A 25,010-nucleotide genomic window follows, 5' to 3' on the forward strand; every position below is an offset into this window, starting at 1 on the left:
GATAACTTTGTGGTGAGACAATATAAACTGTGGAGAGCGAAAAGCAGAGATGTCAAGTAACAATACCCAGATGCTGGTTTCATCTGTGTTTGCTTTTACCTGAGGATGTAGCCAAAGAGGACACTATGAGCAGCAATGTAACTAAAGGTCAGGCAACTGTGCAGCAAAATTGTCATGAATTTTCTTCGGCGGAACAAGAGCCTGACAAACCATTCAAAGAGAATCCATTTGAAATGATAGTGCTCATGATACCTCCTCTTTTGCAACTCCTCTTAAAATCTCCAACGTTTTTTAGCTTTCGAAAGTGTGCTGAGTAATCCTGTTTAGGTCTAAACTGGATAAACACATATTTCCTACTTTGAAATCCACTTACCACAGCTTTATTCATTCACTCAATCTTTTGAAATCCATTGTTGCATTTTGTTAATTTTTTTTATTACTTCACATAATATGGCTGTAGCTGGCAAGACCAGCATTTATTTTCCATTCTCAATTGTCCTTGAGATGGTGCTAGAGAGTCACCTTATAAACAGCTAATAGATAACACAGTGTGGTGCTGGAGGATCACAGCAGGCCAGTCAGCATCAGAGGAGTAGAAAAGTTGATGTGGCTTACTCTCTCTGAGTGAGTTATAAACAGTTAAATTCCTTTTGGAATAGTTTCCCCTAGAGTGCTGGTGGAATTTCTATGATTTTCACCCAATAATTCTGAAGAAAGTGATTTATTTCAAAATGAAGATAGTGTGTGACTTGATGGGAGTCTTGCTGCTGCGAGCATTCCCACATGTTCTGGATGTGAGTTTGCTCGCTGAGCTGGAAGGTTCGTTTTCAGACGTTTCGTCACCATTCTAGGTAACATCATCAGTGAGCCTCCGACGAAGCGCTGGTGTTATGTCCCGCTTTCTATTTATCTGGTTAGGTTTCCTTGGGTTGGTGATGTCATTTCCTGTTCTTTTTCTCAGGGAATGGTAGATTGGCTCCAAGTCAATGTGTTTGTTGATGGAATTCCGGTTGGAATGCCATGCTTCTAGGAATTCTCGTGCATGTCTCTGTTTGGCTTGTCCTAGGATGGATGTGTTGTCCCAATCAAAGTGGTGTCCTTCCTTATCTGTATGTAAGGATACGAGTGATAGTGGGTCATGTTGTTTTGTGGCTAGTTGATGTTCATGTATCCTGGTGGCTAGCTTCCTGCCAGTTTGTCCAATGTAGTGTTTGTCACAGTGGACTACATTGGACAAACTGGCAGGAAGCTAGCCACCAGGATACATGAACATCAACTAGCCACAAAACAACATGACCCACTATCACTTGTATCCTTACATACAGATAAGGAAGGACACCACTTTGATTGGGACAACACATCCATCCTAGGACAAGCCAAACAGAGACATGCACGACAATTCCTAGAAGCATGGCATTCCAACCGGAATTCCATCAACAAACACATTGACTTGGAGCCAATCTACCATCCCCTGAGAAAAAGAACAGGAAATGACATCACCAACCCAAGGAAATCTAACCAGATAAATAGAAAGCGGGACATAACACCAGCGCTTCGTCGGAGGCTCACTGATGATGTTACCTAGAATGGTGACGAAACGTCTGAAAAACGAACCTTCCAGCTCAGCGAGCAAACTCACATCCAGAACCTCAACCTGAGCTACAAATCTTCTCAAAACTCGCTATTCCCACATGTCTGCAGTCCTTGTTTTTGTAGATGGTAGAAGTCACAGGTTTGGAAAATGCTGTCAAAGAAAGCTTAATCAGTTTCTGCAGTGCAATGTGTCGTCAGATATGTTACTCTCTATCCCCTAACTAAGTCGCTTGTAAATAGTTAAGGCTCAATAGATTTCTATGGAACAGCACTGATCACATTCTGATCATTAAGAATACCTACCCATTATCCTTAATATCTCTTTCTCCTGCCATTCAGTCAGTTTCCTAGCCAGGTCAATAATTTACTTTCAATTTAGCTGGCAGATTCTGTAAAGGACTTTATGGCATGTCATCTGAAAGTCCATAAGTAACAACCATGGACAATCCCCTCTCCACTATTTTAGTCATCTCCTTAAAATGTTCAGTCAGATTTCACAGAAATATCTAACTGTTACAAATTCATTCTGTCTTTGTTTGATCAGTGTAATATTTTCATCATGTTTATTCACAATATTTAATTCTAGATTACCACAATACAACTTTTCTTTGTTGATCGTACAGTACTTGGGTTTTGCTGGAAAAATATATTTTATCAAAGCTTTCAGTCTTACACACACAAGTTACATTTGCACCACAAATGCCAGGCAATGACTATCTCTAATAAGAGGCAACCTAACAGCACCAGAATTTACCGGAATAGGTCAGCAGGTCTAGCAGCATCTGTGAAGAGAAATCAGAGTTAACATTTCAGGTCCAGTGATCCTTACTCAGAACTGGACCCGAAACGTTAACTCTGATTTATTTTCACAGATGCTGCTGGACCTGCTGAGCTTTTCCAGCAATTTCTGTTTTTGTTACTGATTTGCAGTTTCTGCGGTTCTTTCAGGTTTTAACCTAACAACACCCTTGACACTCAATGGCGTTCCCATTACTGAAACCCATGCTATCAACATCCATTACCATTGACTAGAAACTCAGCTGGACTCACCACTTAAACACAATGGCTACTAGAGCAATTCAAAAGCTAGGAATACTGCAGAAACTAACTCACCTCCTAACTCCCCAAAGCCTGACCATCATCTAACACGGCACAAGTCAGGAATGTGATAAACACTCCTCAGTTGCCTGGATGGGTGCAGCTCTAACAACACTCAAAAGAGGCTTGACACCATTCAGACACAGCAACCCACTTGTTTGGCACCACATCCACAAGCATCCACTCACTCCACCTGTCTACACCTGTACTGTCTACAAGACTTACTGCAGAAAATCACCAAAGGTCCTTAGACAGCACCTTCCAAATGTATAACCATTTTCACCTGGAGGGACAAGGGCAGCAGATACATGGGAACACCACCACGTTCAAGTTTTCCTGTAAGCCACTCACCATCCTGACTTGGAAATATATTGTAATTCATTCAAAGTGTACAAGTGGGATAACACATCCATCCTAGGACAAGCCAAACAGAGACACGCACGAGAATTCCTAGAAGCTTGGCATTCCAACCGGAACTCCATCAACAAACACATTGATTTGGAGCCAATCTACCATCCCCTGAGAAAAAGAACAGGAAATGACATTACCAACGCAGGAAATGACATCACCAACCCAAGGAAACCTAACCAGATCAATAGAAAGCGGGACATAACACCAGCGCTTCGTCGGAGGCTCACTGATGATGTTACCTATAATGGTGACGAAACGTCTGAAAACTAACCTTCCAGCTCAGCGAGCAAACTCACATCCAGAGCATTGTGGATAAATTCACAGCACATGGGCTGCAATGGTTCAAGACGGCAGATCACCACCACCTTTTCAAGGGCAACTAGGGAAGGGAAAAATATTGGCCAGCCAGTGATGTCCACATCTCATGTGTAAATAAAAAATGTCAAGACAATAATATCTATTCAAAGGAAAACGCAACATTTATATCTTATATCGTTCCTACCCCTTGCATATTTCTGCTATGTAGATGATATGTTTGAATCCACAGCTGCATGTACAAATTTCCTCACACATCTCAATGGGCTCCGTGTTAAACTAAAATTCACTTTTGAAAAGGAACAGCTTAATGAGCTCATTGTCCTTGACGATAAGAAATCAACCAGGAGGCTCTCAATTATTGTCTATCACAAAGTTACTTTCTCTAGTCAGTAGACACATCTACATGCTATGGTCAAAACAATGTTCTCGCTAACGCATAAATTAATGGTATACGAATTTCACTGCAGGCATGCTGCATGATGTAGAAGTTGTATGTCCCAAAGACTGATAGATCATAACAAACAGCATATCACTTCATTTGTTTGCAAGGCAGTGACTGTACCCAAGGAATCCATACTGACAAATTTGCAATGCAATGTCCAACATTAAATGTGATTCTGCAGTTTGACAACATTTGCTTCATAAGCCTGAATGTGGAAAAAATTACATCGGGAACCAAATTAGGATTGTCAATTGGCTCCGCAGTGTGTTTCTCTTGTGCTTATAGGAAGATACATGTTTTAATACAACGAGCCCTATACTTCACAGGCGGAAGGAATGTACATGCTCTGTGCCTGTTTCAATTTGATAAAACAGGTGACTATGCCTTGATCAATCAAAGTTAACCTGATTGATTTAAAATGTAAACAATGCTTGGCCATTAATTGTCAATATGCATCCACGGGTGCATTCTTCTTTGTAACACCTCAACTAATCAGACTTGAATTCCAATCAGCACTCTCCTCTCATGCAGTACAAAATGCTGATTTTTCCCCTTTAATTAGTATTCTTGTGAGTTGTCCTGATGTGTACAGGACAAAAAGCTTTGATAGTGTGTTTTTATCTAGCAATACACAAATTTGTTTTCTTGACAATCATGGTAGGAAAAGTGGACGATCTGGAGCAATGTGTTCCCCCTCATAAGCTGATAACAATAGAAATGAGGAAGCAACACATATATTGAATAAAGGTATCAGAGATAATGGGAACTGCAGATGCTGGAGAATTCCAAGATAATAAAATGTGAGGCTGGATGAACTCAGCAGGCCAAGCAGCATCTCAGGAGCACAAAAGCTTCCAAGATAATAAAATGTGAGGCTGGATGAACACAGCAGGCCAAGCAGCATCTCAGGAGCACAAAAGCTGACGTTTCGGGCCCTAGACCCATCTTCAGAAATGGGGAGGGAAAGGTGGTTCTGAAATAAATAGGGAGAGAGGGGGAGGGGGATAGAGGAGAAGATAGGTGGAGAGGAGACACAGAGGTCAAAGAGGTGGGAATGTAGCCAGTAAAGGTGAGTGCAGGTGGGGAAGGAGGGAGGAGATGGGTCAGTCCAGGGAGGACAGACAGATCAAGGGGGCAGGATGAGGTTAGTAGGTAGGAGATGGGGATAGGTAGAAGGAAGGACAGGTTAGGAAGGCGGGGACAAGAGCTGGCTTTGGGATGCAGGTGAGGGAAGGGAGATTTTGAAGCTTGTGAAGTCCACATTGATACCATTGGGCTGCAGGGTTCCCAAGCGGACTATGATGTGCTGTTCCTGCAACCTTCCGGTGGCATTGTTGTGGCACAGCAGGAGGCCCAGGATGGACATGTCATCTGAGGAATGGGAGGGGAAGTAGAAATGGTTCGCAACTGAGAGGTGCAGTTGTTTAGTGCAAGCCGAGAGTAGGTATTCTGCAAAGCGGCCCCCAATGTAAAAGAGGCCACAACCAGTACAGTGTATGCAGTATACCACTTTAGCAATATGCAGATAAACATCTGCTTGATGTGAAAAGTCTTCTTGGGGCCTGGGGTGGGGGTGAGGGGGGAGGTGTAGTGGCAGGTGTAGCATTTCCTGTGGTTGCAGGGAAAAGTGCCGGCAGGGGTGGGGCTGGAGGGCAGTGTGGAGCGGACAAGGAAGTCCCAGAGAGAGTGGTCCCTCTGGAAAGCAGATAAGGGTGGGGAGGGAAAAATGTCTTTTGTGGTGGGGTCGGATTGCAGATGTCGGAAGTGTCGGAGGATGATGCGTTGGATTGGTGGGGTGATACATGAGGACAAGGGGGATTCTGTTTTGGTTGTTTTTGCAGGGACAGGGTGTGAGGGATGAGTTGTGGGAAATTGGGGAAACACGTTCGAGGACGTTCTCGACCACTGAGGGGGAGAAATTGCGGACCTTGAAAACAAGGACATCTGGGATGTTTGGAAGTGGAATGCCTCATCCTAGGAGCAGATACGGCAAAGGGGAAGGAATTGGGAACAGGGGATGGCATTTTTGCAGGAAGGTGGATGGGAGGAGAAATATTCTAGGTAGCTGTGGGAGTCGGTGGGCCTGAAATGGATATCGGTTTCCAGGTGATTGCCAGAGATGGAAACAGAGAGGTCCAGGAAGGAGAGAGAGGTATTAGAGATGGTTCAGGTGAACTTATGGTTGGGGTGGAAGGTATTGGTAAAGTGGATGAACTGTTCAAGCTCGTCGTAGGAGCATGAGGCAGCGCCGATACAGTCATCAATGTAACGAAGGAAGAGGTGGAGTTTAGGGCCAGTGTAGCTACAGAAGAGGGATTGTTCCACGTAATCTACAAAGAGGCAGGCACAGCTTGGGCCCATGCGGGTACCCATGGCCACTCCCTTTGTCTGTCGGATGTAGGAGGAATTGAAAGAGAAGTTGTTGAGAGTGAGGACAAGTTCAGCTAAGCAGACAAGTGTGTCAGTGGAGGGGAACTGGTCGGGCCTGCGGGACAGGAAGAAGCAGAGGGCCTTTAGGCCATCTGCATGGGGAATGCAGGTGTATAGGGACTAGACGTCCATGGTAAAGATGAGGTGTTGGGGACAAGGGAATTGGAATTTTTGGAGGAGGTGGAGGATGTGGGTGGTGTCACGGACGTAGGTAGTGAGTTCCTGGACCAAGGGGGAGGCAGGAGCAGGCGGAGACAATGCGTCGAATGCGTCGGCCAGGGCAATCAGGTTTGTGGATTTTGGGAAGGAAATAGAAGCGGGCAGTGCAGGGTTGAGCAACGATGAGGTTGGAAACTGTGGGTGGGAGGCCACCTGAAGTGTTGAGGTTGTGGATGGTTTGGGAGATGATGCTATGGTGGTCGAGGGTGGGGTCATGATCAAGGGAGCTAGGAGGTGGTGTCAGAGAGCTGGCACCTGGCCTTGGCAATGTAGAGGTCAGTGCACCAAACTACAACTGCACCTCCCTTGTCTGCGGGATTTATGGTGAGGTTGAGATTGGAGCAGAGGGAGCGGAGGGCTGCACGTTCTGCGGGGGAGAGGTTGGAGTGGGTCAGAGGGGTGGAGAGGTTGAGGCGATTGATGTCTCAATGGCAGTTGGAGATGAAGAGGTCGAGGGAGGGTAGGAGGCCTTGGGGTGGTGTCCAGGAGGAAGGAGTGTGTTGGAGGTCGGAGAAGCGGTCAATAGGGGGAGGTTTAGGTTCAAGGTTAAATAAGTAAGCGCCGAGGCGGAGGCGGAGGCGGCGGAAAATCTGTTGAACGTCCAAGCATGAGCTATCTTCATTGATGTTTGGGTGGAGGAGGACAAAGGTGAGCCCTTTACCAAGGACTGGCCGTTCTCCCTCAGTAAGGGGAAGGTCTGGGGGGATGGTGAAGACTCGGCAGGGCTGGGTGCTGGTGTCTTCTCTGGAGCTGCTGGCTGTGGAGGCGGTGGGTGGAGTGATGCCGGCATCGGTGGTGGGCCGTGCAGCGTCGGCTGTGCGCACAGTTGCTTGTTATTTACAAATACATGAAGAAGCTAATATGCTGGATCTCCCAAGGAAATCAACATTGACAGTGGGGAATGAGAGATGGGAGTATTCACAGAAAATGCTTTCCCTTTTTGTGGTTGTTTCTTTGTCACATTTCTTTGTATGTCTCACAATCCGCAATACTTTCTCAGTTTTTATATGCTTTACCTTTTAGCTTTGTGTTGTCTCTCAAATTTTACATCAGCCAATTCCTAAGGCAGGATGAGTGCTTGCCCTTCAGGATACTTTTTGGTTCTATCTCAGGATTAAGTCTTATTTTAGCACTTCCCACTAACGTCCTTTCAATTTCCTCATTTCCAGTTAAGCCCAAATGACTGTGGCAGATCATCATCTCAGCCCCCTGATTTCAGACTAAGTTAAATCTAGCAGTTGTTTCTTGTTTTTGTTTCTTAAACACAATATTGAACTGCATTACATTACAATGCTTATTAGACAAACACATATGTTTAACTGCTAAGTAAATCTGACTCAATGCTCTTCATTAACTCTAAAAGAGCCAACTTCTTTCTTGGCTCTACAGCATACTGTTGCAGAAAACTATTTTGAATACTCTCAAAATATTCGCACTTTTCTGATATGAAGTGGTTTGCTTAGTCTGATCTACGTGCAAGGTAATGTCTTGTTATGTGTTTGGGGTCTAACTCTATTTAGTCTCCCAAAGTAATGTTGCTGAAGTCCATGGAACTTGCTGCAAGAATTTTTTATTGTAGTTTCTTCTATAAACACACATTATATTCACACTAGATTGGAGCTTTGATCTGCTCCCCTCCAGCTTTCAGCATTTAATCATGTAATTTTGACCACAGTACTACGACATCATTGTCAAAATTACATATACTTCTGGTGCTAATGTTGTTGCTCCACATTTAAAATTTCCATTAAAACCCACTTTTGCCTTGACTATACATTTGCCTAAGCTGCTCATTTAAACATTCTGCTGCTCCACAGCTGCTAGCGGGCCTAAGTGTTCATTTGTCCCCAGTTGCTGCTGAGCAGTGCAGAATAAACAGTATTTTTAAAAAGCTATTCAAAAGATTCAATTGCTTGGACAAATTCAATCTAGGTTTTACACTAATACTAACACGAGCACGAACAGATTTCAAATAAGCAAATCGAGGACATCGCATGCAACTTCCTCTAATTGTTATCAGTTACATAAATTTTTAAGAAAGGTGCAGAAATCCCTTCAAAAAATTGCAGGACTTCACATCTTTATCTCTCTGATTGCATTAATAATGGTGAAAATAAGTAAGTTGTGAGGCACTGATCTCCACACATTCCTACAATAAAAAGCCGCAAGTGTAAATAAATCAAGTACTTAAAGACATCTACCAATTGTCCTGAACCATCAGGAGTGCTAATTCGCAATTTGAGGAAACACTTCCACTGGATTCAAAGCTTTCAGTGATGCATTCTTTCATACCAGCTACAATACATTTCCATAGCAACTGGCAGACCAAATGTTCTGGATTTTTTTCAAATGTTTCAACACTTTACAGGATTTTAGCAAGCAGTTGTGAATAATAGCTCTAAAGTACTTCTACGCATTTTTCGTGAACTCTTCAGAGCTGTTTCCATGTCTACCTATACATATGGGTATTAGAGGATATAAGACATTAAAGAGCTTTGGAAGGTGGAATATAATTTCTTCCTAATGCTTTGATGACTTTATTAAAAGACATTACATACGCTGATGCACAATCAATCATGATATCATGGCTTTAATAAAATAATTATCACCAGAACATATACTAAATGTTCTCTCACAAGGATGCTCATTATTGTAGTGTCATGGCTAACAACAGATATGAACATACGAGCTACTGGCAGGAGTAGGCAATTCAACCCCTGGAGACTGCTATGTGATTCAGTGCTATCATGTCTGATCTCATCTTGGCTTCAAACGCACTATCTGCTAACTCTCCATTATCCTCAACCTCATTACCAATTAAAAATCTATCTTCTCCCTAAATTTACACAATGTCCCAGCATCCACCACACGCTGGGGTAATGAATTTCACAGATTTTCAAACCTTCAAGAGAAGCAATTTCTCCCTATCTCTGTTTTAGTTCTACTACCACTTATCCTAAAACTGTAACCTCTTGTTCTAGGTTCCCCCACGGAGAGACATAGGAGTCAAAGAGCTGTACAGCATGGAAACAGACCCTTCAGTCCAAACCAACCATGCTGACCAGTTATCCAAAATTAATTCAGTCCCATCTGCCAGCATTTGGCCCTTTCAACCCTTCCTATTCATTTACCCATCCAGATGTCTTTTAAATATTGTAATTGTACCAACCTCCACCACTTCGTCTGGCAGCTCATACCAACCACACAGCACTCTCTGCATGAAAATGTTGCCCCTTAGATCACTTTTAAATCTTTCCCCTCTCACCTTAAACCTGCACCCTCTAGTTCTGGACTCCCCCACTCAGGGGAAAGGACCTTAGCTATTTACCCTATTCATGCCCCACATGATTTTATAAACCTCTATAAGATCACCCCTCAGCTTCTGACATTCCAGGAAAATAGGACGAGCCTGTTCAGCCTCCCTGTGGCTCAAAGCCTCCAATCCCGGCAACATCCTTGTAAATCGTTTCTGAACCGTTTCAAGCTTCACAACATCATTTCTATTGCATGGAGGACAGAACTGAATGCAGTATTCCAAAAGTGGTCTAGTCAATGCACTGTATAGCCTCAAAATGATCTCCCAACTCCTGTACTCACTGTACATACCAATAATGGCTAGCATACCAAATACTTTCTTCATTATCCTGTCAATCTGGGACTGCACTTTCAAGGAACTATGAACCCGGACTTGAAGTTCTCTTTGTTCAACAACACTCTTCAGGACTTTATCGTGAAGTGTATAAGTTCTGCCCTGATTTGCCTTTTCAAAATGCAGCACGTCACAATTATCTAAATTGAACTTGGCCCATTGGCTCATCTGATCAAGGTCCCGTTGTACTCTGAGGTAACCTTCTTCACTGTTCACTACACCTTAAATTTTGGTATCATCTACAAACTTACTAATCATACACCTAAGCAGTGAACCTAACCCCAAACCTTGTGGTACACTGATGGTCACAGGCCTCCAGTGTGAAAAGCAACACTCCACCACCAACCTCTGTCTTCTATCTTCAAGCCAGTTCTGTATCGAAATGGCTAGTGTTCCCTATATTCCATACAATGTAACCTTTCAGGAAACATCATCTCTACATCTACTTTGTTATTTCCATTTAGAATCATTTACAGCTCTTCTCATTCTTCTAAACCTCAGAGAGTACAGGCCTAAACTGCTTATCCTCTCTTTATAAGTCAAACCCCTCAACTCTGGGTCTCATGAGCCTCCTCTGAACTTCCTCAAATACAACTACATCTATTCTTAAGTAAGGGAACCAAAGTTGTACATGATACTCCTGTTAAAGTTATGGTCTAAATTCCGATCTCCTATTTAGTAGAAACATTTCTCTACCATTTAGTGCAGCTTATAGCAATCATGTGAGGATTTTTTTTTGTATATATGCGCTGAACAAAATACAGTTATTCTCCAGGACTGGTGAATATGCAATGTGCAATTTGAGAGCAATTATCAATTAGAAAGATCATGGCAGAGCAGGAGTGAACATGAACTGTGAGCCTTGAATGCAGCATGACTACGCAGAAAGGGAAAGAAATAGGAGAATGAAAAGAAAGATATTCTATTACATAATCTGCAGTGAATGTCATTAATTGTTTGTATAAACATGGTTTTACTTATTATCTCCAATTTTTGAAAAAGACCCCCTTGCAGTGTCTGATTTGTTTTCTATTCATGGTCAGAAGACATATGTTTACTGATGTGTTAACATTGGAAAGAAATGCTCAACTCTGCATTCTATGATATATAAACAGGTTCAATAAAAATTCAAGTTTTACTACAAGCTATGTGGATATCGTGATAATGATGCCCCAAAGATAAAGAATGGTCCTTGAAGTTGACATTTGGGTGTAAAATTCTAGCTGAAATGTTAACTATGTATGCTGTGCTTATGTAGAGACTGCTCAACAGAATCAGTCTGATTTACTAGAAAACGTTCTTTTGATAATTCGACAGAAAATCTACAAGCTACATGTATACCATCTGTATTGGGTGTCACCAACTGGAATAGCTAAATAACTATGTTCACTGTTTAAGTGGTAACTCAGTAGATTACAATGTACAACTTTGTTTCCTCACTATTTCAATTTTAGGTGTTTGCTTCATACATTCAATGTTATGAATAAACCTTGACCTTTAGACCAAACTAAAGAATATATCACTGGCCACCACTCCTTTTTGCTACTTAGAGGTTAAGAATAGATTCATCAAAGGCAATTATTTCCAAATTACTCTCTGAACTGAGTAACATTGTTTGAACCTTTGAATCAGTGTTACATAGACCACTGAGATAAGATTATAGACTGGCAGTCAGCCGTATAAAATTACATTTCTTTATACAGTAAAATAGCAATTTAGAAGTACGTAATGTCAATTGAATGATACAGCCTCAAAGTAAATCAACGTAACGCCTTTGCATAAATAGTTAATACATGATGGTAACTCAATTTTTTTGACAATTAAAATCAGCATGCTTTTTCTTTCATTCTTCACTCCATTAATGTAACTGTTCAACTGTTGAATTAAATACAAATGTCAGAAAATATAATATTGGCCTTGGAGGGAGTACAACAAAGGTTTACAGAATGACACCTGTACTTGAAGGGTTAAGTTATGCGTAGAGATTATACAAATTTTGCCTGTATTCTCTGGAATCTAAAAGACTAAAGAGCGCTCTAATTGAAGGCTTGAAGCTAATAACAGGAAAGTCACGGTAGAAAAGATAAGCTATTTCCACTGATGGCGATTCTAGGACTAGGAGGCATAGAATTAGGGCCAAATCATTCAGGAGAGATAGAACATAGAACATAGAACAGTACAGCACAGAACAGGCCCTTCAGCCCACAATGTTGTGCCGACCATTGATCCTCATGTATGCACCCTCAAATTTCTGTGACCATATACATGTCCAGCAGTCTCTTAAATTACCCCAATGACCTTGCTTCCACAACTGCTGCTGGCAACGCATTCCATGCTCTCACAACTCTCTGCGTAAAGAACCTGCCTCTGACATCCCCTCGATACTTTCCACCAACCAGCTTAAAACTATGACCCCTCGTGCTAGCCATTTCTGCCCTGGGAAATAGCCTCTGGCTATCAACTCTATCTATGCCTCTCATTATCTTGTATACCTCAATTAGGTCCCCTCTCCTCCTCCTTTTCTCCAATGAAAAGAGACCGAGCTCAGTCAACCTCTCTTCATAAGATAAGCCCTCCAGTCCAGGCAGCATCCTGGTAAACCTCCTCTGAACCCTCTCCAAAGCATCCACATCTTTCCTATAATAGGGCGCCCAGAACTGGACGCAGTATTCCAAGTGCGGTCTAACCAAAGTTTTATAGAGCTGCAACAAGATCTCACGACTCTTAAACTCAATCCCCCTGTTAATGAAAGCCAAAACACCATATGCTTTCTTAACAACCCTGTCCACTTGGGTGGCCATTTTAAGGGATCTATGTATCTGCACACCAAGATCCCTCTGTTCCTCCACGCTGCCAAGAATCCTATCCTTAATCCTGTACTCAGCTTTCAAATTCGACCTTCCAAAATGCATCACCTCGCATTTATCCAGGTTGAACTCCATCTGCCACCTCTCAGCCCATCTCTGCATCCTGTCAATGTCCCGCTGCAGCCTACAACAGCCCTCTACACTGTCAACGACACCTCCGACCTTTGTGTCGTCTGCAAACTTGCTGACCCATCCTTCAATTCCCTCGTCCAAGTCATTAATAAAAATTACAAACAGTAGAGGCCCAAGGACAGAGCCCTGTGGAACTCCACTCACCACTGACTTCCAGGCAGAATATTTTCCTTCTACTACCACTCGCTGTCTTCTGTTGGCCAGCCAATTCTGTATCCAAGCAGCTAAGTTCCCCTGTATCCCATTCCTCCTGACCTTCTGAATGAGCCTACCATGGGGAACCTTATCAAATGCCTTACTGAAGTCCATATACACCACATCCACAGCTCGACCCTCATCAACCTTTCTAGTCACATCCTCAAAAAACTCGATAAGGTTTGTAAGGCATGACCTACCCCTCACAAAACCGTGTTGACTGTATTTGATCAAGCCATGCTCTTCCAGATGGTCATAAATCTTATCCCTCAGAATCCTTTCTAACACCTTGCAGACGACAGACGTGAGACTTACCGGTCTATAATTGCCAGGGATTTCCCTATTTCCTTTCTTGAAGAGAGGAATTACATTTGCCTCTCTCCAGTCCTCAGGTACAGTGGAGAGCGAGGATGCAAAGATCTTCGCAAGTGGCGAAGCAATTGCATTTCTCGCTTCCCAAAGCAGCCGAGGACAAATCTGATCCGGGCCTGGCGACTTGTCAATCTTAATGTTTGATGTTAGGACGAACTCGAGCACACAAGGGGTGGTAGATGTTTGGAACTCTATTCCACAGACGGCAGCGGATGCTGGATCAGTTGCTACTTTCAAATCTACATTACTAAATTTTTGTTAAGCAAAAGTATTAAAGGATATGGCCAAAGGCAAGTATATGGAGTTAGGCCACAGATCAGTCAAAATCTTTTGAATGATGGAACAGGTTCAAGGGCTGAATGGCCTACTTCTGTTCCTATGTCCCTAATTTAACCAGCAAAGAAAGTCAATTAATCTGATTCATTTGTTGCACCGGAATTAAACCTTGGGGATTCGGGTTATCCATGTTTCTTCACCAGATCATTATTTAAATATCAGCTAATTTGTATCATATATTACACCATACATGATTCATATATACAATCTCACAAATGAGAAAAAATAACTTCCACAACATTGTCAATTGAATAACCTGAGTGTGCACCTTTATTCAAAACCAAAATTTGCTTTAAATATTTATTGTTTTAATTTAGGTTACCTAGCTTGTGGTATAAACAGAACACGAGCAACAATTGAATAGTTCTATATCTCTATAATATGCAGTAAAATAGAACTTTTCTTAAGATCTTTATCCTTTTTAAATGCTGGATCAATCATTATACAAAAAAATTGTCTCTCGGAAGTCCTCATGTATTCTCTACAGCCAAAATGAATTATTAAGCTGTACTTTCAGAACGAAGACTAAGTACCCAATATGACTTTGTGCTTGTTACAGTTCGAGTCCTACCTAAGTAAATTGAGTACGTGTTAGGCTGGTATTTTAATGCAATGCTGAGGGGATTTTGTACTGTGGTGATGTCATCTTTCAGATGAGTCCTTAACACTAGAGTCTATCTGGATTACGTAGCCCGTTTCAAAGAAGAGTAGAGTAGGAGAAGGGTGAAATTTCCCCTTTTGCAGTTAGTCTTTTGTAAAGTGAGATTCCTGGCACTCAGTCTGCTGTGGCTCAGAACAACTTTTAGAATAGAATAGTAATTATTATCAACTGTATTTCTACAAATAGTACAGAGGAAAGTGTTTAAGCCACTACACTGCAAAGCCTATATTAACAAAAAAAATTAAAATAAAGTCCAAGATAATAAAATGTGAGGCTGGATGAACACAGCAGGCCAAGCAGCATCTCAGGAGCACAAAAGCTGATGTTTCGGGCCTAGACCCTTCATCAGAGAGGGGGATGGGGTGAGGGTTCTGGAATAAATAGGGAGAGAGGGGGAGGCGGACCGAAGATGGAGAGAAAAGAAGATAGGTGGCGAGAGTATAGGTGCGGAGGTAGGGAGGGGCTAGGTCAGTCCAGGGAAGACGGACAGGTCAAGGAGGTGGGATGAGGTTAGTAGGTAGATGGGGGTGCGGTTTGGGGTGGGAGGAAGGGATGGGTGAGAGGAAGAACAGGTTAGGGAGGCAGAGACAGGTTGGACTGGTTTTGGGATGCAGTGGGTGGAGGGGAAGAGCTGGGCTGGTTGTGTGGTGCAGTGGGGGGAGGGGACGAACTGGGATGGTTTAGGGATGCAGTTGGGGAAGGGGAGATTTTGAAACTGGTGAAGTCCACATTGATACCATTAGGCTGCAGGGTTCCCAGGCGGAATATGAGTTGCTGTTCCTGCAACCTTCGGGTGGCATCATTGTGGCAGTGCAGGAGGCCCATGATGGACATGTCATCTAAAGAATGGGAGGGGGAGTGGAAATGGTTTGCGACTGGGAGGTGCAGTTGTTTGTTGCGAACTGAGTGGAGGTGTTCTGCAAAGCGGTCTCCAAGCCTCCGCTTGGTTTCCCTCTACATTGCTTCCTCTACATTGGGGAAACCAAGCGATGTAGAGGGAAACCAAGCGGAGGCTTGGAGACCACGTTGCAGAACACCTCCGCTCAGTTCGCAAGAAACAACTGCACCTCCCAGTCGCAAACCATTTCCACTCCCCCTCCCATTCTTTAGATGACATGTCCATCATGGGCCTCCTGCAGTGCCACAATGATGCCACCCGAAGGTTGCAGGAACAGCAACTCATATTCCGCCTGGGAACCCTGCAGCCTAATGGTATCAATGTGGACTTCACCAGTTTCAAAATCTCCCCTTCCCCAACTGCATCCCTAAACCAGCCCAGTTTGTCCCCTCCCCCCACTGCACCACACAACCAGACCAGCTCTTCCCCTCCACCCACTGCATCCCAAAACCAGTCCAACCTGTCTCTGCCTCCCTAACCTGTTCTTCCTCTCACCCATCCCTTCTTCCCACCCCAAGCCGCACCCCTATCTACCTACTAACCTCATCCCACCTCCTTGACCTGTCCGTCTTCCCTGGACTGACCTATCCCCTCCCTACCTCCCCACCTATACTCTCTCCACCTATCTTCTTTTCTCTCCATCTTCGGTCCGCCTCCCCCTCTCTCCCTATTTATTCCAGAACCCTCACCCCATTTCCCTCTCTGATGAAGGGTCTAGGCCCGAAACGTCAGCTTTTGTGCTCCTGAGATGCTGCTTGGCCTGCTGTGTTCATCCAGCCTCACATTTTATTATCTTGGATTCTCCAGCATCTGCAGTTCCTATTATCTCTAAAATAAAGTCCATCTTTGTTCAATTCATAGGTCATGGGTTCCCAAGGTTGCAGAGAAGGCAGAAACCACAATCTCCAGTGCTGCAGAAATCAGACATCGAAGCCCAAATCTCAGGCTATATTCAAATCCCTTGCTGGAATCCACCATACCACTGACAATGCTGAAGCTGCCAAAGCAGACCACCACTCTGTCGGATCCATCTGGACATGGCCACAGTAACCATAAGGAACAGACCACACTGTCTTTGCCACTGCACCAGCCTCCCAAAACATGCAATTTTCTCATGCAATCTTCTCTTCACCTCATTAAATGATGCATCTGGACACATGGGTACCTTTCTCAGGGATCATGAGGCTCTCTGATGTTCAGGCCACTGGCATCCTGTTTAACATTTGGCTATGCATCACTTCAAACACTACAATCCAGAATTTTCCCTCACACTAACTGATATCACTGATGACATGGGCCCAAAAGAAAAAGTCTCGCTTCTTACTTCGTATCTGGAGGTTTTGGTTGGCGGGGTGGTGGGGAAGAGGGCAGTTATTTGTCCTCAGACTGAAAAATGAGGACATACCACCAGACCAAACCAACCTGGACCCGTGTTGCAGTCTGGTTCAGTGTGGTGTCTCAGATGAAGAACGATATCTAACAGGGCAAGAAAATGTCAGTGATCTCTGCAGTCTGGAAGGGTGAGAACTACTATCTTCTCTCTGCTCCCGCATACTCACAGGGCCAGTACTCACTCTAACTCTGTTGTGTTTCTTACCAAGACTCGCACCACATTTTTCATGATTCGCCACCTCATTCTCCCTCAGTTTGAACTCTTTCATCCTCTGATCTACCTACTCACTGACTGGGAACACTTCAATACTTTGTCTGCTTATGGACCATCATTAACAGCTTTTGGTTCACTTCTATCATTCTCAATCACTCCTTGTGGAACATTGCAGGAAAAAGTGACCCATCCCTGGACACATCTCCACAGCATCCTGACTGACCTGCCTTTAATCCCAGACTACTTGTAGTTAACCTACAGGATTAACCATGGCTCAGTCCTTGTCTGTAAGGATTCAGGTCCTGGACTGTGGTCGGATCAAGTGTTTGACTGACCATGGCCACACCACCCCTGAGCTCGTCAAAGACATGTCCATTCATTGACTGTGATAATGCCCGAGTCAGAAAATTGTGCCCATTCATTCCAATAAGAATTACTCCCCTTTGACTTTCAGTCATAGAATCCCCACAGTGCAGATAGAGGTCATTAGGTCCACCATGTCCACACTGACCCTCCAAAGAAGATCCGATCCGATCTCCATAACCCCACATTTACCATAGTTAACCCACCTAGCTTGCACATCCTTGAACACGCTGAGGCAGTTTAGCATACCAATCCATCTAACTTGCACATCTTTGGACTGTGGGAGGAAACTGGAGCACCCTGAGGAAACCCACACAGACGTGGGGAGAATGTGCAACCTCTATACAGACAGTCAAACCAGGGTCCCTGGTGCTGTGAGGCAGTAGTGCTAACCAGTGGGCCAGCATGTTCTTTTGATAGATAACAGATCATCTTGAAAATGTTCTTGGTATTTAATTACGACTTTACTCAGGCAGCTATTTTCTAACTGAAATAGATGTTGAGCCAATCTAGGTGAATCTTTCTCAACCAATTTTGCCTCATTAAGAGGTAACAAGGCGTCGAGCTGGATGAACACAGCAGGCCAAGCAGCATTGGAGGAGCAGGAAGGCTGACGTTTCGGGCCTAGACCCTTCTTCAGAAATGGGGAAGGAGAAGGGGGTTCTGAAATAAACAGGGAGAGAAGGGAAAACGGATAGAAGATGGATAGATTAGAAGATAGGAGAAGATAGATGCAGAACACACTATACTCGATTCATACTAAACAACTGCACCTCCCAGTCGCGAACCATTTCAACTCCATCTCCCATTCCTCAGATGGCATGTCCATCCTGGGCCTCCTGCAGTGCCACAATGATGCCACCCGAAGGTTGCAGGAACAGCAACTCATATTCCACTTGGGAACCCTGCAGCCAATGGTATCAATGTGGATTTCACAAGCTTCAAAATCTCCCCTCCCCGACCGCATCCCAAAACCAGCCCAGCTCGTCCCCGCCTCCCTAACCTGTCCTTCCTTCCATCTATCCCCTCCTGCCACCTCAAGCGCCACCCCCATCTCATACCCACTCCCCTCATCCCACCTCCTTGACCTGTCCATCCTCCCTGGACTGACCTATCTCGTCCCTACCTCCCCACCTACACTCACCTTTACTGGCTCCATCCCCCCCTCTTTTACCTGTCTGTCTCCTCTCCACCGATCTTCTCCTCTATCCATCTTCTATCGGCCTCCCTCCTCACCCGATTTATTTCAGAACGCTCTTCCCCGCCCCCATTTCTGAAGAAGGGTCTAGGCCCAAAACATCACCTTTCCTGCTCCTATGATGCTGCTCGGCCTGCTGTGTATATCCAGCTCGACACCTTGTTATCTCAGATTCTCCAGCATCAGCAGCTCCTACTATCTTTGCCGCGTTAAGCTGAGGCCCAAACCTTTTACTACAACAGAGGGAACTGAACCAGCTGCTTCTCATTAGAGACCACTACAAAAGTCATACCCTTAATCTGTAAAGTTTCCTTGCGTAAGTTGTCAGTCTAGGTGAAGTCTTGCACAAAATTAAGGGTTGTGGAGTCCAGAGTGAATTTCTGAAGAAGGGTCCAGACCTGAAATGTCAGCTTTCCTGCTCCTCTGATGCTGCTTGACCCGCTGTGTTCATTCAGCTCCACACCGTGTTATCTCAGATTCTCCAGTATCGGCAGTTCCTACAATCTCTGAATGAATTTTGTTAATGATTGGTTCTGTGAGCACTGAAAAGGCTGCACTAGTATCAACTTCCATTTAATTGGGTGACCATTTAACCAGAAGCTTATTTTGATCAGTGCTGTTTTGGATGTTGCTCAGCAGTTTAACTGTTCTAAGCCAGATGTATGTGGACTTTCCAGGGAGTGCACTCTACTGGATACCAGCCTAAGAGTTCTCTTATTCAATTTAGATCTAATGGCATTCTTTTGCTGTCACCAGTCCACATACCAACAGCAAATATAATGGCTTACCACCCTGGATCCTGAAGAAAATTTCAACCATTTAGCCAAGGCTTGGCTTTGTTTGGGGGTTTTGCTGTGGGCTGACCTAGAGTCACTCTCTTCAAGACAGGCCCTTAGTGTGGCTACGCAGTTGCCTTCACTCAAGTGGTGTCCCCCAAGCTCAGTTGGACTGGCAAATGTGTCCACTTCCATTGGAATACCCTCCAACTCATATACTCTATTTGCCACATTTTCCAGTGATATAGCCAGTGTAGTGCCTGTTTGAAGTCCAGTTGGGCTTCAGCTACCAGGTGCTTTTGCATGGTTACATCATTACTAACACATACCAAATGGTCTCTCAGGGTCTATGCCTCAGTCACATGCCTCTGTTAGTCGTCTTAACCTCATCAAAAATCCCAGTACGGATTCCCTTGCTCTCAAATTGCCAAGTAGAACAAATAACATTTCAGAATTAACAAAGGTTTGGGGTCATAATATTCCTTAACAAAATTTGTCAACTCTTGAAAGGTTTTGGTATCTGGTTCCCAAGGGAGTGTTAGAGTCCTAACAACTGAAAAAGCTACAGGTCTGCAAGCTGCCAGGCAAATTACTCATTGCTTTTCATCTGTCCCAATGTCATTTGCCCAGAAAAATTAACACATTCTTTCTCCATATCGGGCCCAGTCTTCTATGGTAGGATCAAATGAATCAAGCTTGTCAAATAACAGATATGCTTAACCCAACTCAAAGACATCTGTTGTGAGCAAATTTCTTCAGAAGCGTGCTTTACTCTTGTCGCCACTGAAACAAATCCACAGATACCGATATCCCATCGGCAAGGCCCCTTTCATTTCCATATATACAGACCTTGACAATGATCCAGCTCCCCCAGAGTAAACAGAACCTCTGAAACTCTTGTTTTTATCTGTCAACCAGGTCTCCCTGATTAGACTTGATTAACAGCCCCAGTCAGAGAACTCATATTCAAGAGTTCCATGTAGCTGACCTCATAACATTCACTGCAACTACTAAGTTACAAGATGTATGTGAGTATTGTTACACTTTTTAGAATATTTGTTTTATCCATTGCTAAGATCGGTGAGGAGGGATGAATTGGATGCATTCTTTTTTAACCTGCTTGGTCATTAGCAACAATCATTTTAATTTTTTGCATGCAGCTGTATCACAAGTCAATTAAAACTTGTTCATTGATTAAAATTAAGGAGGAAATTACAAGACTTTCTTGATGAAAACAAAAGAGGAGGCTAATTACTTACATGAAATGGTAAGGAACCATAGTCCGCAAAGGACAAGGGGCACAACTCTCCATTAGAGAGGTTGATTATTCACACCTTGAAGGTGACCATTCCAGAACATGGGTTAAAGTAAGGAAGCAGGCCTCCACAAACTATCACAACCTGCAGTGTCAGTTTTAGTCTGCACCATCCCAACTAACCAACCCTCATTACTTACTAGCCACAGACTGGTCAAAAAATCTCTCTCTCTACACACACACACACACACACACACACACACACGCACACGCACACGCACACACACACAGACACACACAGACACACACAGACACACACAGACACAAAATTCTAAAAGGGGGCAAATCCGAAAAGGGAGATCAAGAATAGCGGTTTGAGATGTTGTTACAACCCTTGAACTGGTACAATGGAACCTTCGACAACATCTTAGTTGATCTCTTGTACCCTTAGCAAACAGCAAAATTTGTAGAATCCATGAGTTGACTGAGAATGGAAGTTTTTCTGATTCATTTTATCAGCATTAACTTTTGAGATATTAAGAAGGAAACAGAGAGACTCTTCTTGTCCTTACTGTTACCTGTTCATTTTCTTCCCCTCTCAGTTGCTTTACTAGGCAACTGAAATACACTTCATATGTGCATTCCTGGTCCTGGCTCCATTGTCTTTCCAAGCTGGATATTTATGGGCAAACTCTAATATCATTGTAAGTTAAAATGGGAAATTCAAGTTTCTTGATGCCTGATTCAGTTGCCCAGCTTCCACGTCTTTGGATGAACTTGTAGTTTTGAATAAGATATCTTAATTATTCTAAATTTGTGTCCTGAATTGCCTCAACTTGTGTTTAGGTGCTGCTGCTACCATTTTAGGTCCATTTTCCTTCCTTATTAAAACCATTTTACTTCATGAAAGGTATTAAATTTAGAAGAAGGAATATGAAAATTGATAATCCAAAGTTTACAAATAACATGGACCACAATACATCTATAGATAACACTAAGGGTATTACAGTAACCTAACTCACTACCAGGAATCCCACAACATCATAAAACTACATGCACATCTTAGCCAATAGTAATCCCCATTATTTTCAACAGAGTAAAATATCAAGAAAGGTAGAATAACAACTGCGCTCATTCTCCTCAAATAATAAATAGCCCAGTTAGGTTAAAATTACCCCCAGTCACCTTTCTGTCCTCCTGATTCCCCTCTTGAGTATTCTTCCACTGCCTTTATACTCTTCCAAGGACTCACTCGAACCTGCTGTCTATACCCGACACATGGTTCCTTTTTTTTCTTGACCAAGACCTCAATTTCTATCGTCATCCAGCATTCCCTACACCTACTAGCTTTATGCTTCACAGTAACAAGAACATACAGGATTCGTATTGTCTCATTTCTGAAGGCTTCTCACTTTTCAGCCATTTCTTTACTGTGAATATCTGCCTCCAATCAACTTTTGAAAGTTCTCGCTTAATACAATCAAAATTGGCCTTGCTCCAATTTAGAACTTTAATTTTTAGATCTGGTCTATCCTTTTACTAGTTTCAATCTAGTAGAAGTATGATCATTGGCCCCAAAGTGCTCCTCCACTGACACCTCAGTCACGTGCCCTGCCTTATTTCCCATCAATAGATCAAATTTTGCTCCTTCTCTAGCAGGTACAACAACATATTGAATCAAAAAGTTTTCTTGAACACTCTTAACAAATTCCTTTCCACCCAAGCCCTTGAGACACTATGGCAACATCCTATTTTTGAAAGTTAAAATCCCCTACTATACCCATCCTACTTGTCTTACAGAAAATTGAGATCTCCTAATGAATATGCTTTTTAATTTCCCATTGGCTGCTTTTGGGGGTGGGGTGTGTGGGTGCTCTGTAGTACAATGCCAATGAGGTGATCATCCCTTTCTTATATCTCAGTTGTGCCATAAGGATTGGTGCGGGGTCCACTGTTTTTTGTCATTTATATAAATGATTTGGATGTGAACATAGGAAGTATGGTTAATAAATTTGGACCAAAATTGGAGGTGCAGTGGACAGCTAAGAATGTTACCTCAGAGAACAACAGGACCTTGATCAGATGGGCCAGTGGGCTAAGAAGTGGCAGATGGAGTTTAATTTAGATAAATGTGAGGTGCTGTATTTTGGAAAGGCAAATCACAGCAGGATTAATACACTTAATGGGAATGTCCTGGGGAGTGTTGCTGAACATAAAGATCATAGTTCCTTGAAAGTAGAGTTGCAGGTCGACAAGATAGTGAGGAAGATGTTTGGTACACTTGCCCTTAATGGTCAGTGCATTAGGTACAAGTGTTAGGAAGTCATGTTGAGACTATACAGGACGTTTCCACTTTTGGAATACTGCATTCATTTCTGGTCACCCTGCTCTAGGAAGGATGTTGTGAAACTTGAAAATGTTCAGAAAACATTTACAAGAATGTTACCAGGGTTGGAGGGTTTGAATTAATGGGAGGGGCTGAATACGCTGAGGCTATTTTTCATGGAATGTCAGAGGCTGAGAGGTGATCTTATAAAAGTTTATAAAATCATGGGGGACACATATAAGATGAATAGCCAAAGTCTTTTCCCCAGTCTAGAGGAGTCCAGAACTAGAGGGTACAGGTTTAAGGTGAGAGGGGAAATATTTAAAGGGACCTAAGGGGCAACTTTTTCATGCAGAGAATAGTGTGTATATGGAACAAGCTGCCAGGGAAGTGGTGGAGGCTGGTATAATTACAACATTTAAAAGGCATCTGGATGGGTGCATGAATAGAAGGGTTTAAAGGGAAGAAGACCAAATGCTGACAAATGGGACTAGATTAATTCAGTATACCTGGTCAGCATGGGCACGTTGGACTATCTGTGTTGTACAAATCTATGACTCAATGATTATGACTCCATCAACAAGAGTCAATGAGCAAGTCACATTCACTCAAAAATTCATCTTTCTGATTGGCCAAGGCACACAGTGTTTAGACTGCATCCATCACAGTGCAACTACTATATTTTCCCATTAAAGATGAAGCCTGCTAGGGCAGGACTCTAAAGACAGGTCTGGAATTGGTGTGTTGTTTACAATGAAGGGGGGTAAATGACGTCCTAGTTCAAGGAAACTTTTTTTGAACCATTTTACATGATGCTAGAATGAGTAATCTGCATGGGAAGGATTATTATCAGGCTTGAGAAAATCCTGCAGCAGAGAAGACTCCAGGTCCAGTGAGGTTGGCAACAAGGTCTGGCCTCTGAAAATCCACAGTGATACAGAATTGATCGGAAAGAATTGGCCAAGTGAAACAATGCATTCTGGGAGAACATAACCCTTATCTTCTTGGGAAGGATGTCAGAGATGAAAAGTCTCTTTACTGAATGAACGGTTGCTTATTGACCTGCTGGAAGGTACAACAGCATGGCAGAAATCAATCCAGCAGTTCTCCTTGTAGTCCTGCAACTACAACGACACCACTGCAGAAGAACAGCAGAGACAACTTCATCTGTAGCGACTACATCAGCGGCAGCCATTACCAGCTGCTACAAATCCCCCAGAGGGAGAAACGACAGGAGGAGAACTCTGACATGGAACAGGAGCTGCAGGCTCAGCTACACCAGTCTGCAAATGACGATAAACTAGTGCAGACAATGACGAAGGCTGTCACAAGCTATCATGTCACATCAGTGCTAACTGCTGGACTGGAATTGTGTTCACAAGGACAGGGTGGCAATCCTACCCCGTAGCCAGAACAACAACAACTGCCAGAATTTTTTTTTCCACCATATCATTTCTTGGAGCTTCTAAGGACTTTATGGGTCCTCAACTCATTATTGCTTCAAGGGTGTCACTGAATCTCCCCTCACAAGAAGATCCCTTCCATTTAATCTCAGTCGCCCTCAATGCAACCAGTCAAACAGCTCCATCATTTGGCTTTCCAACTGTTGCAGGTTTTTCACAGGGTGAACATGCAATTGTTTGCAACCGTAGAACAATCAGAGTACCCTGTTGTGAACCAAAAAAGCATTCCACTTCCTTAGTGTTCACATTATTTGTGACCACAACACTCCAGGTATTGCAGGATTGTGTTATATATTCAGGGATCCACCCTAACGTGCACACCAGGGTGACTCATTGGTGCCATCATCTTTCAAAGGCCCTCAAACCATACAAGGACAGTTTCTGGATGGCAAATAGAATCTC

At 43.3% G+C, this 25,010-nt stretch overlaps 1 protein-coding gene across 2 annotated transcripts in view; it reads right to left on the reverse strand.

Annotated features, from left to right (window-relative positions):
• The window catches only part of cdhr2 (cadherin related family member 2), a 132,379-nt gene that overhangs the window by 104,828 nt on the left and 2,541 nt on the right, over positions 1-25,010 (reverse strand). The window lies entirely within an intron of this gene.

The sequence above is a fragment of the Stegostoma tigrinum genome, chromosome 13, assembly GCF_030684315.1.
Source record: "Stegostoma tigrinum isolate sSteTig4 chromosome 13, sSteTig4.hap1, whole genome shotgun sequence".
Taxonomy (NCBI): Eukaryota; Metazoa; Chordata; class Chondrichthyes; order Orectolobiformes; family Stegostomatidae; genus Stegostoma; species Stegostoma tigrinum.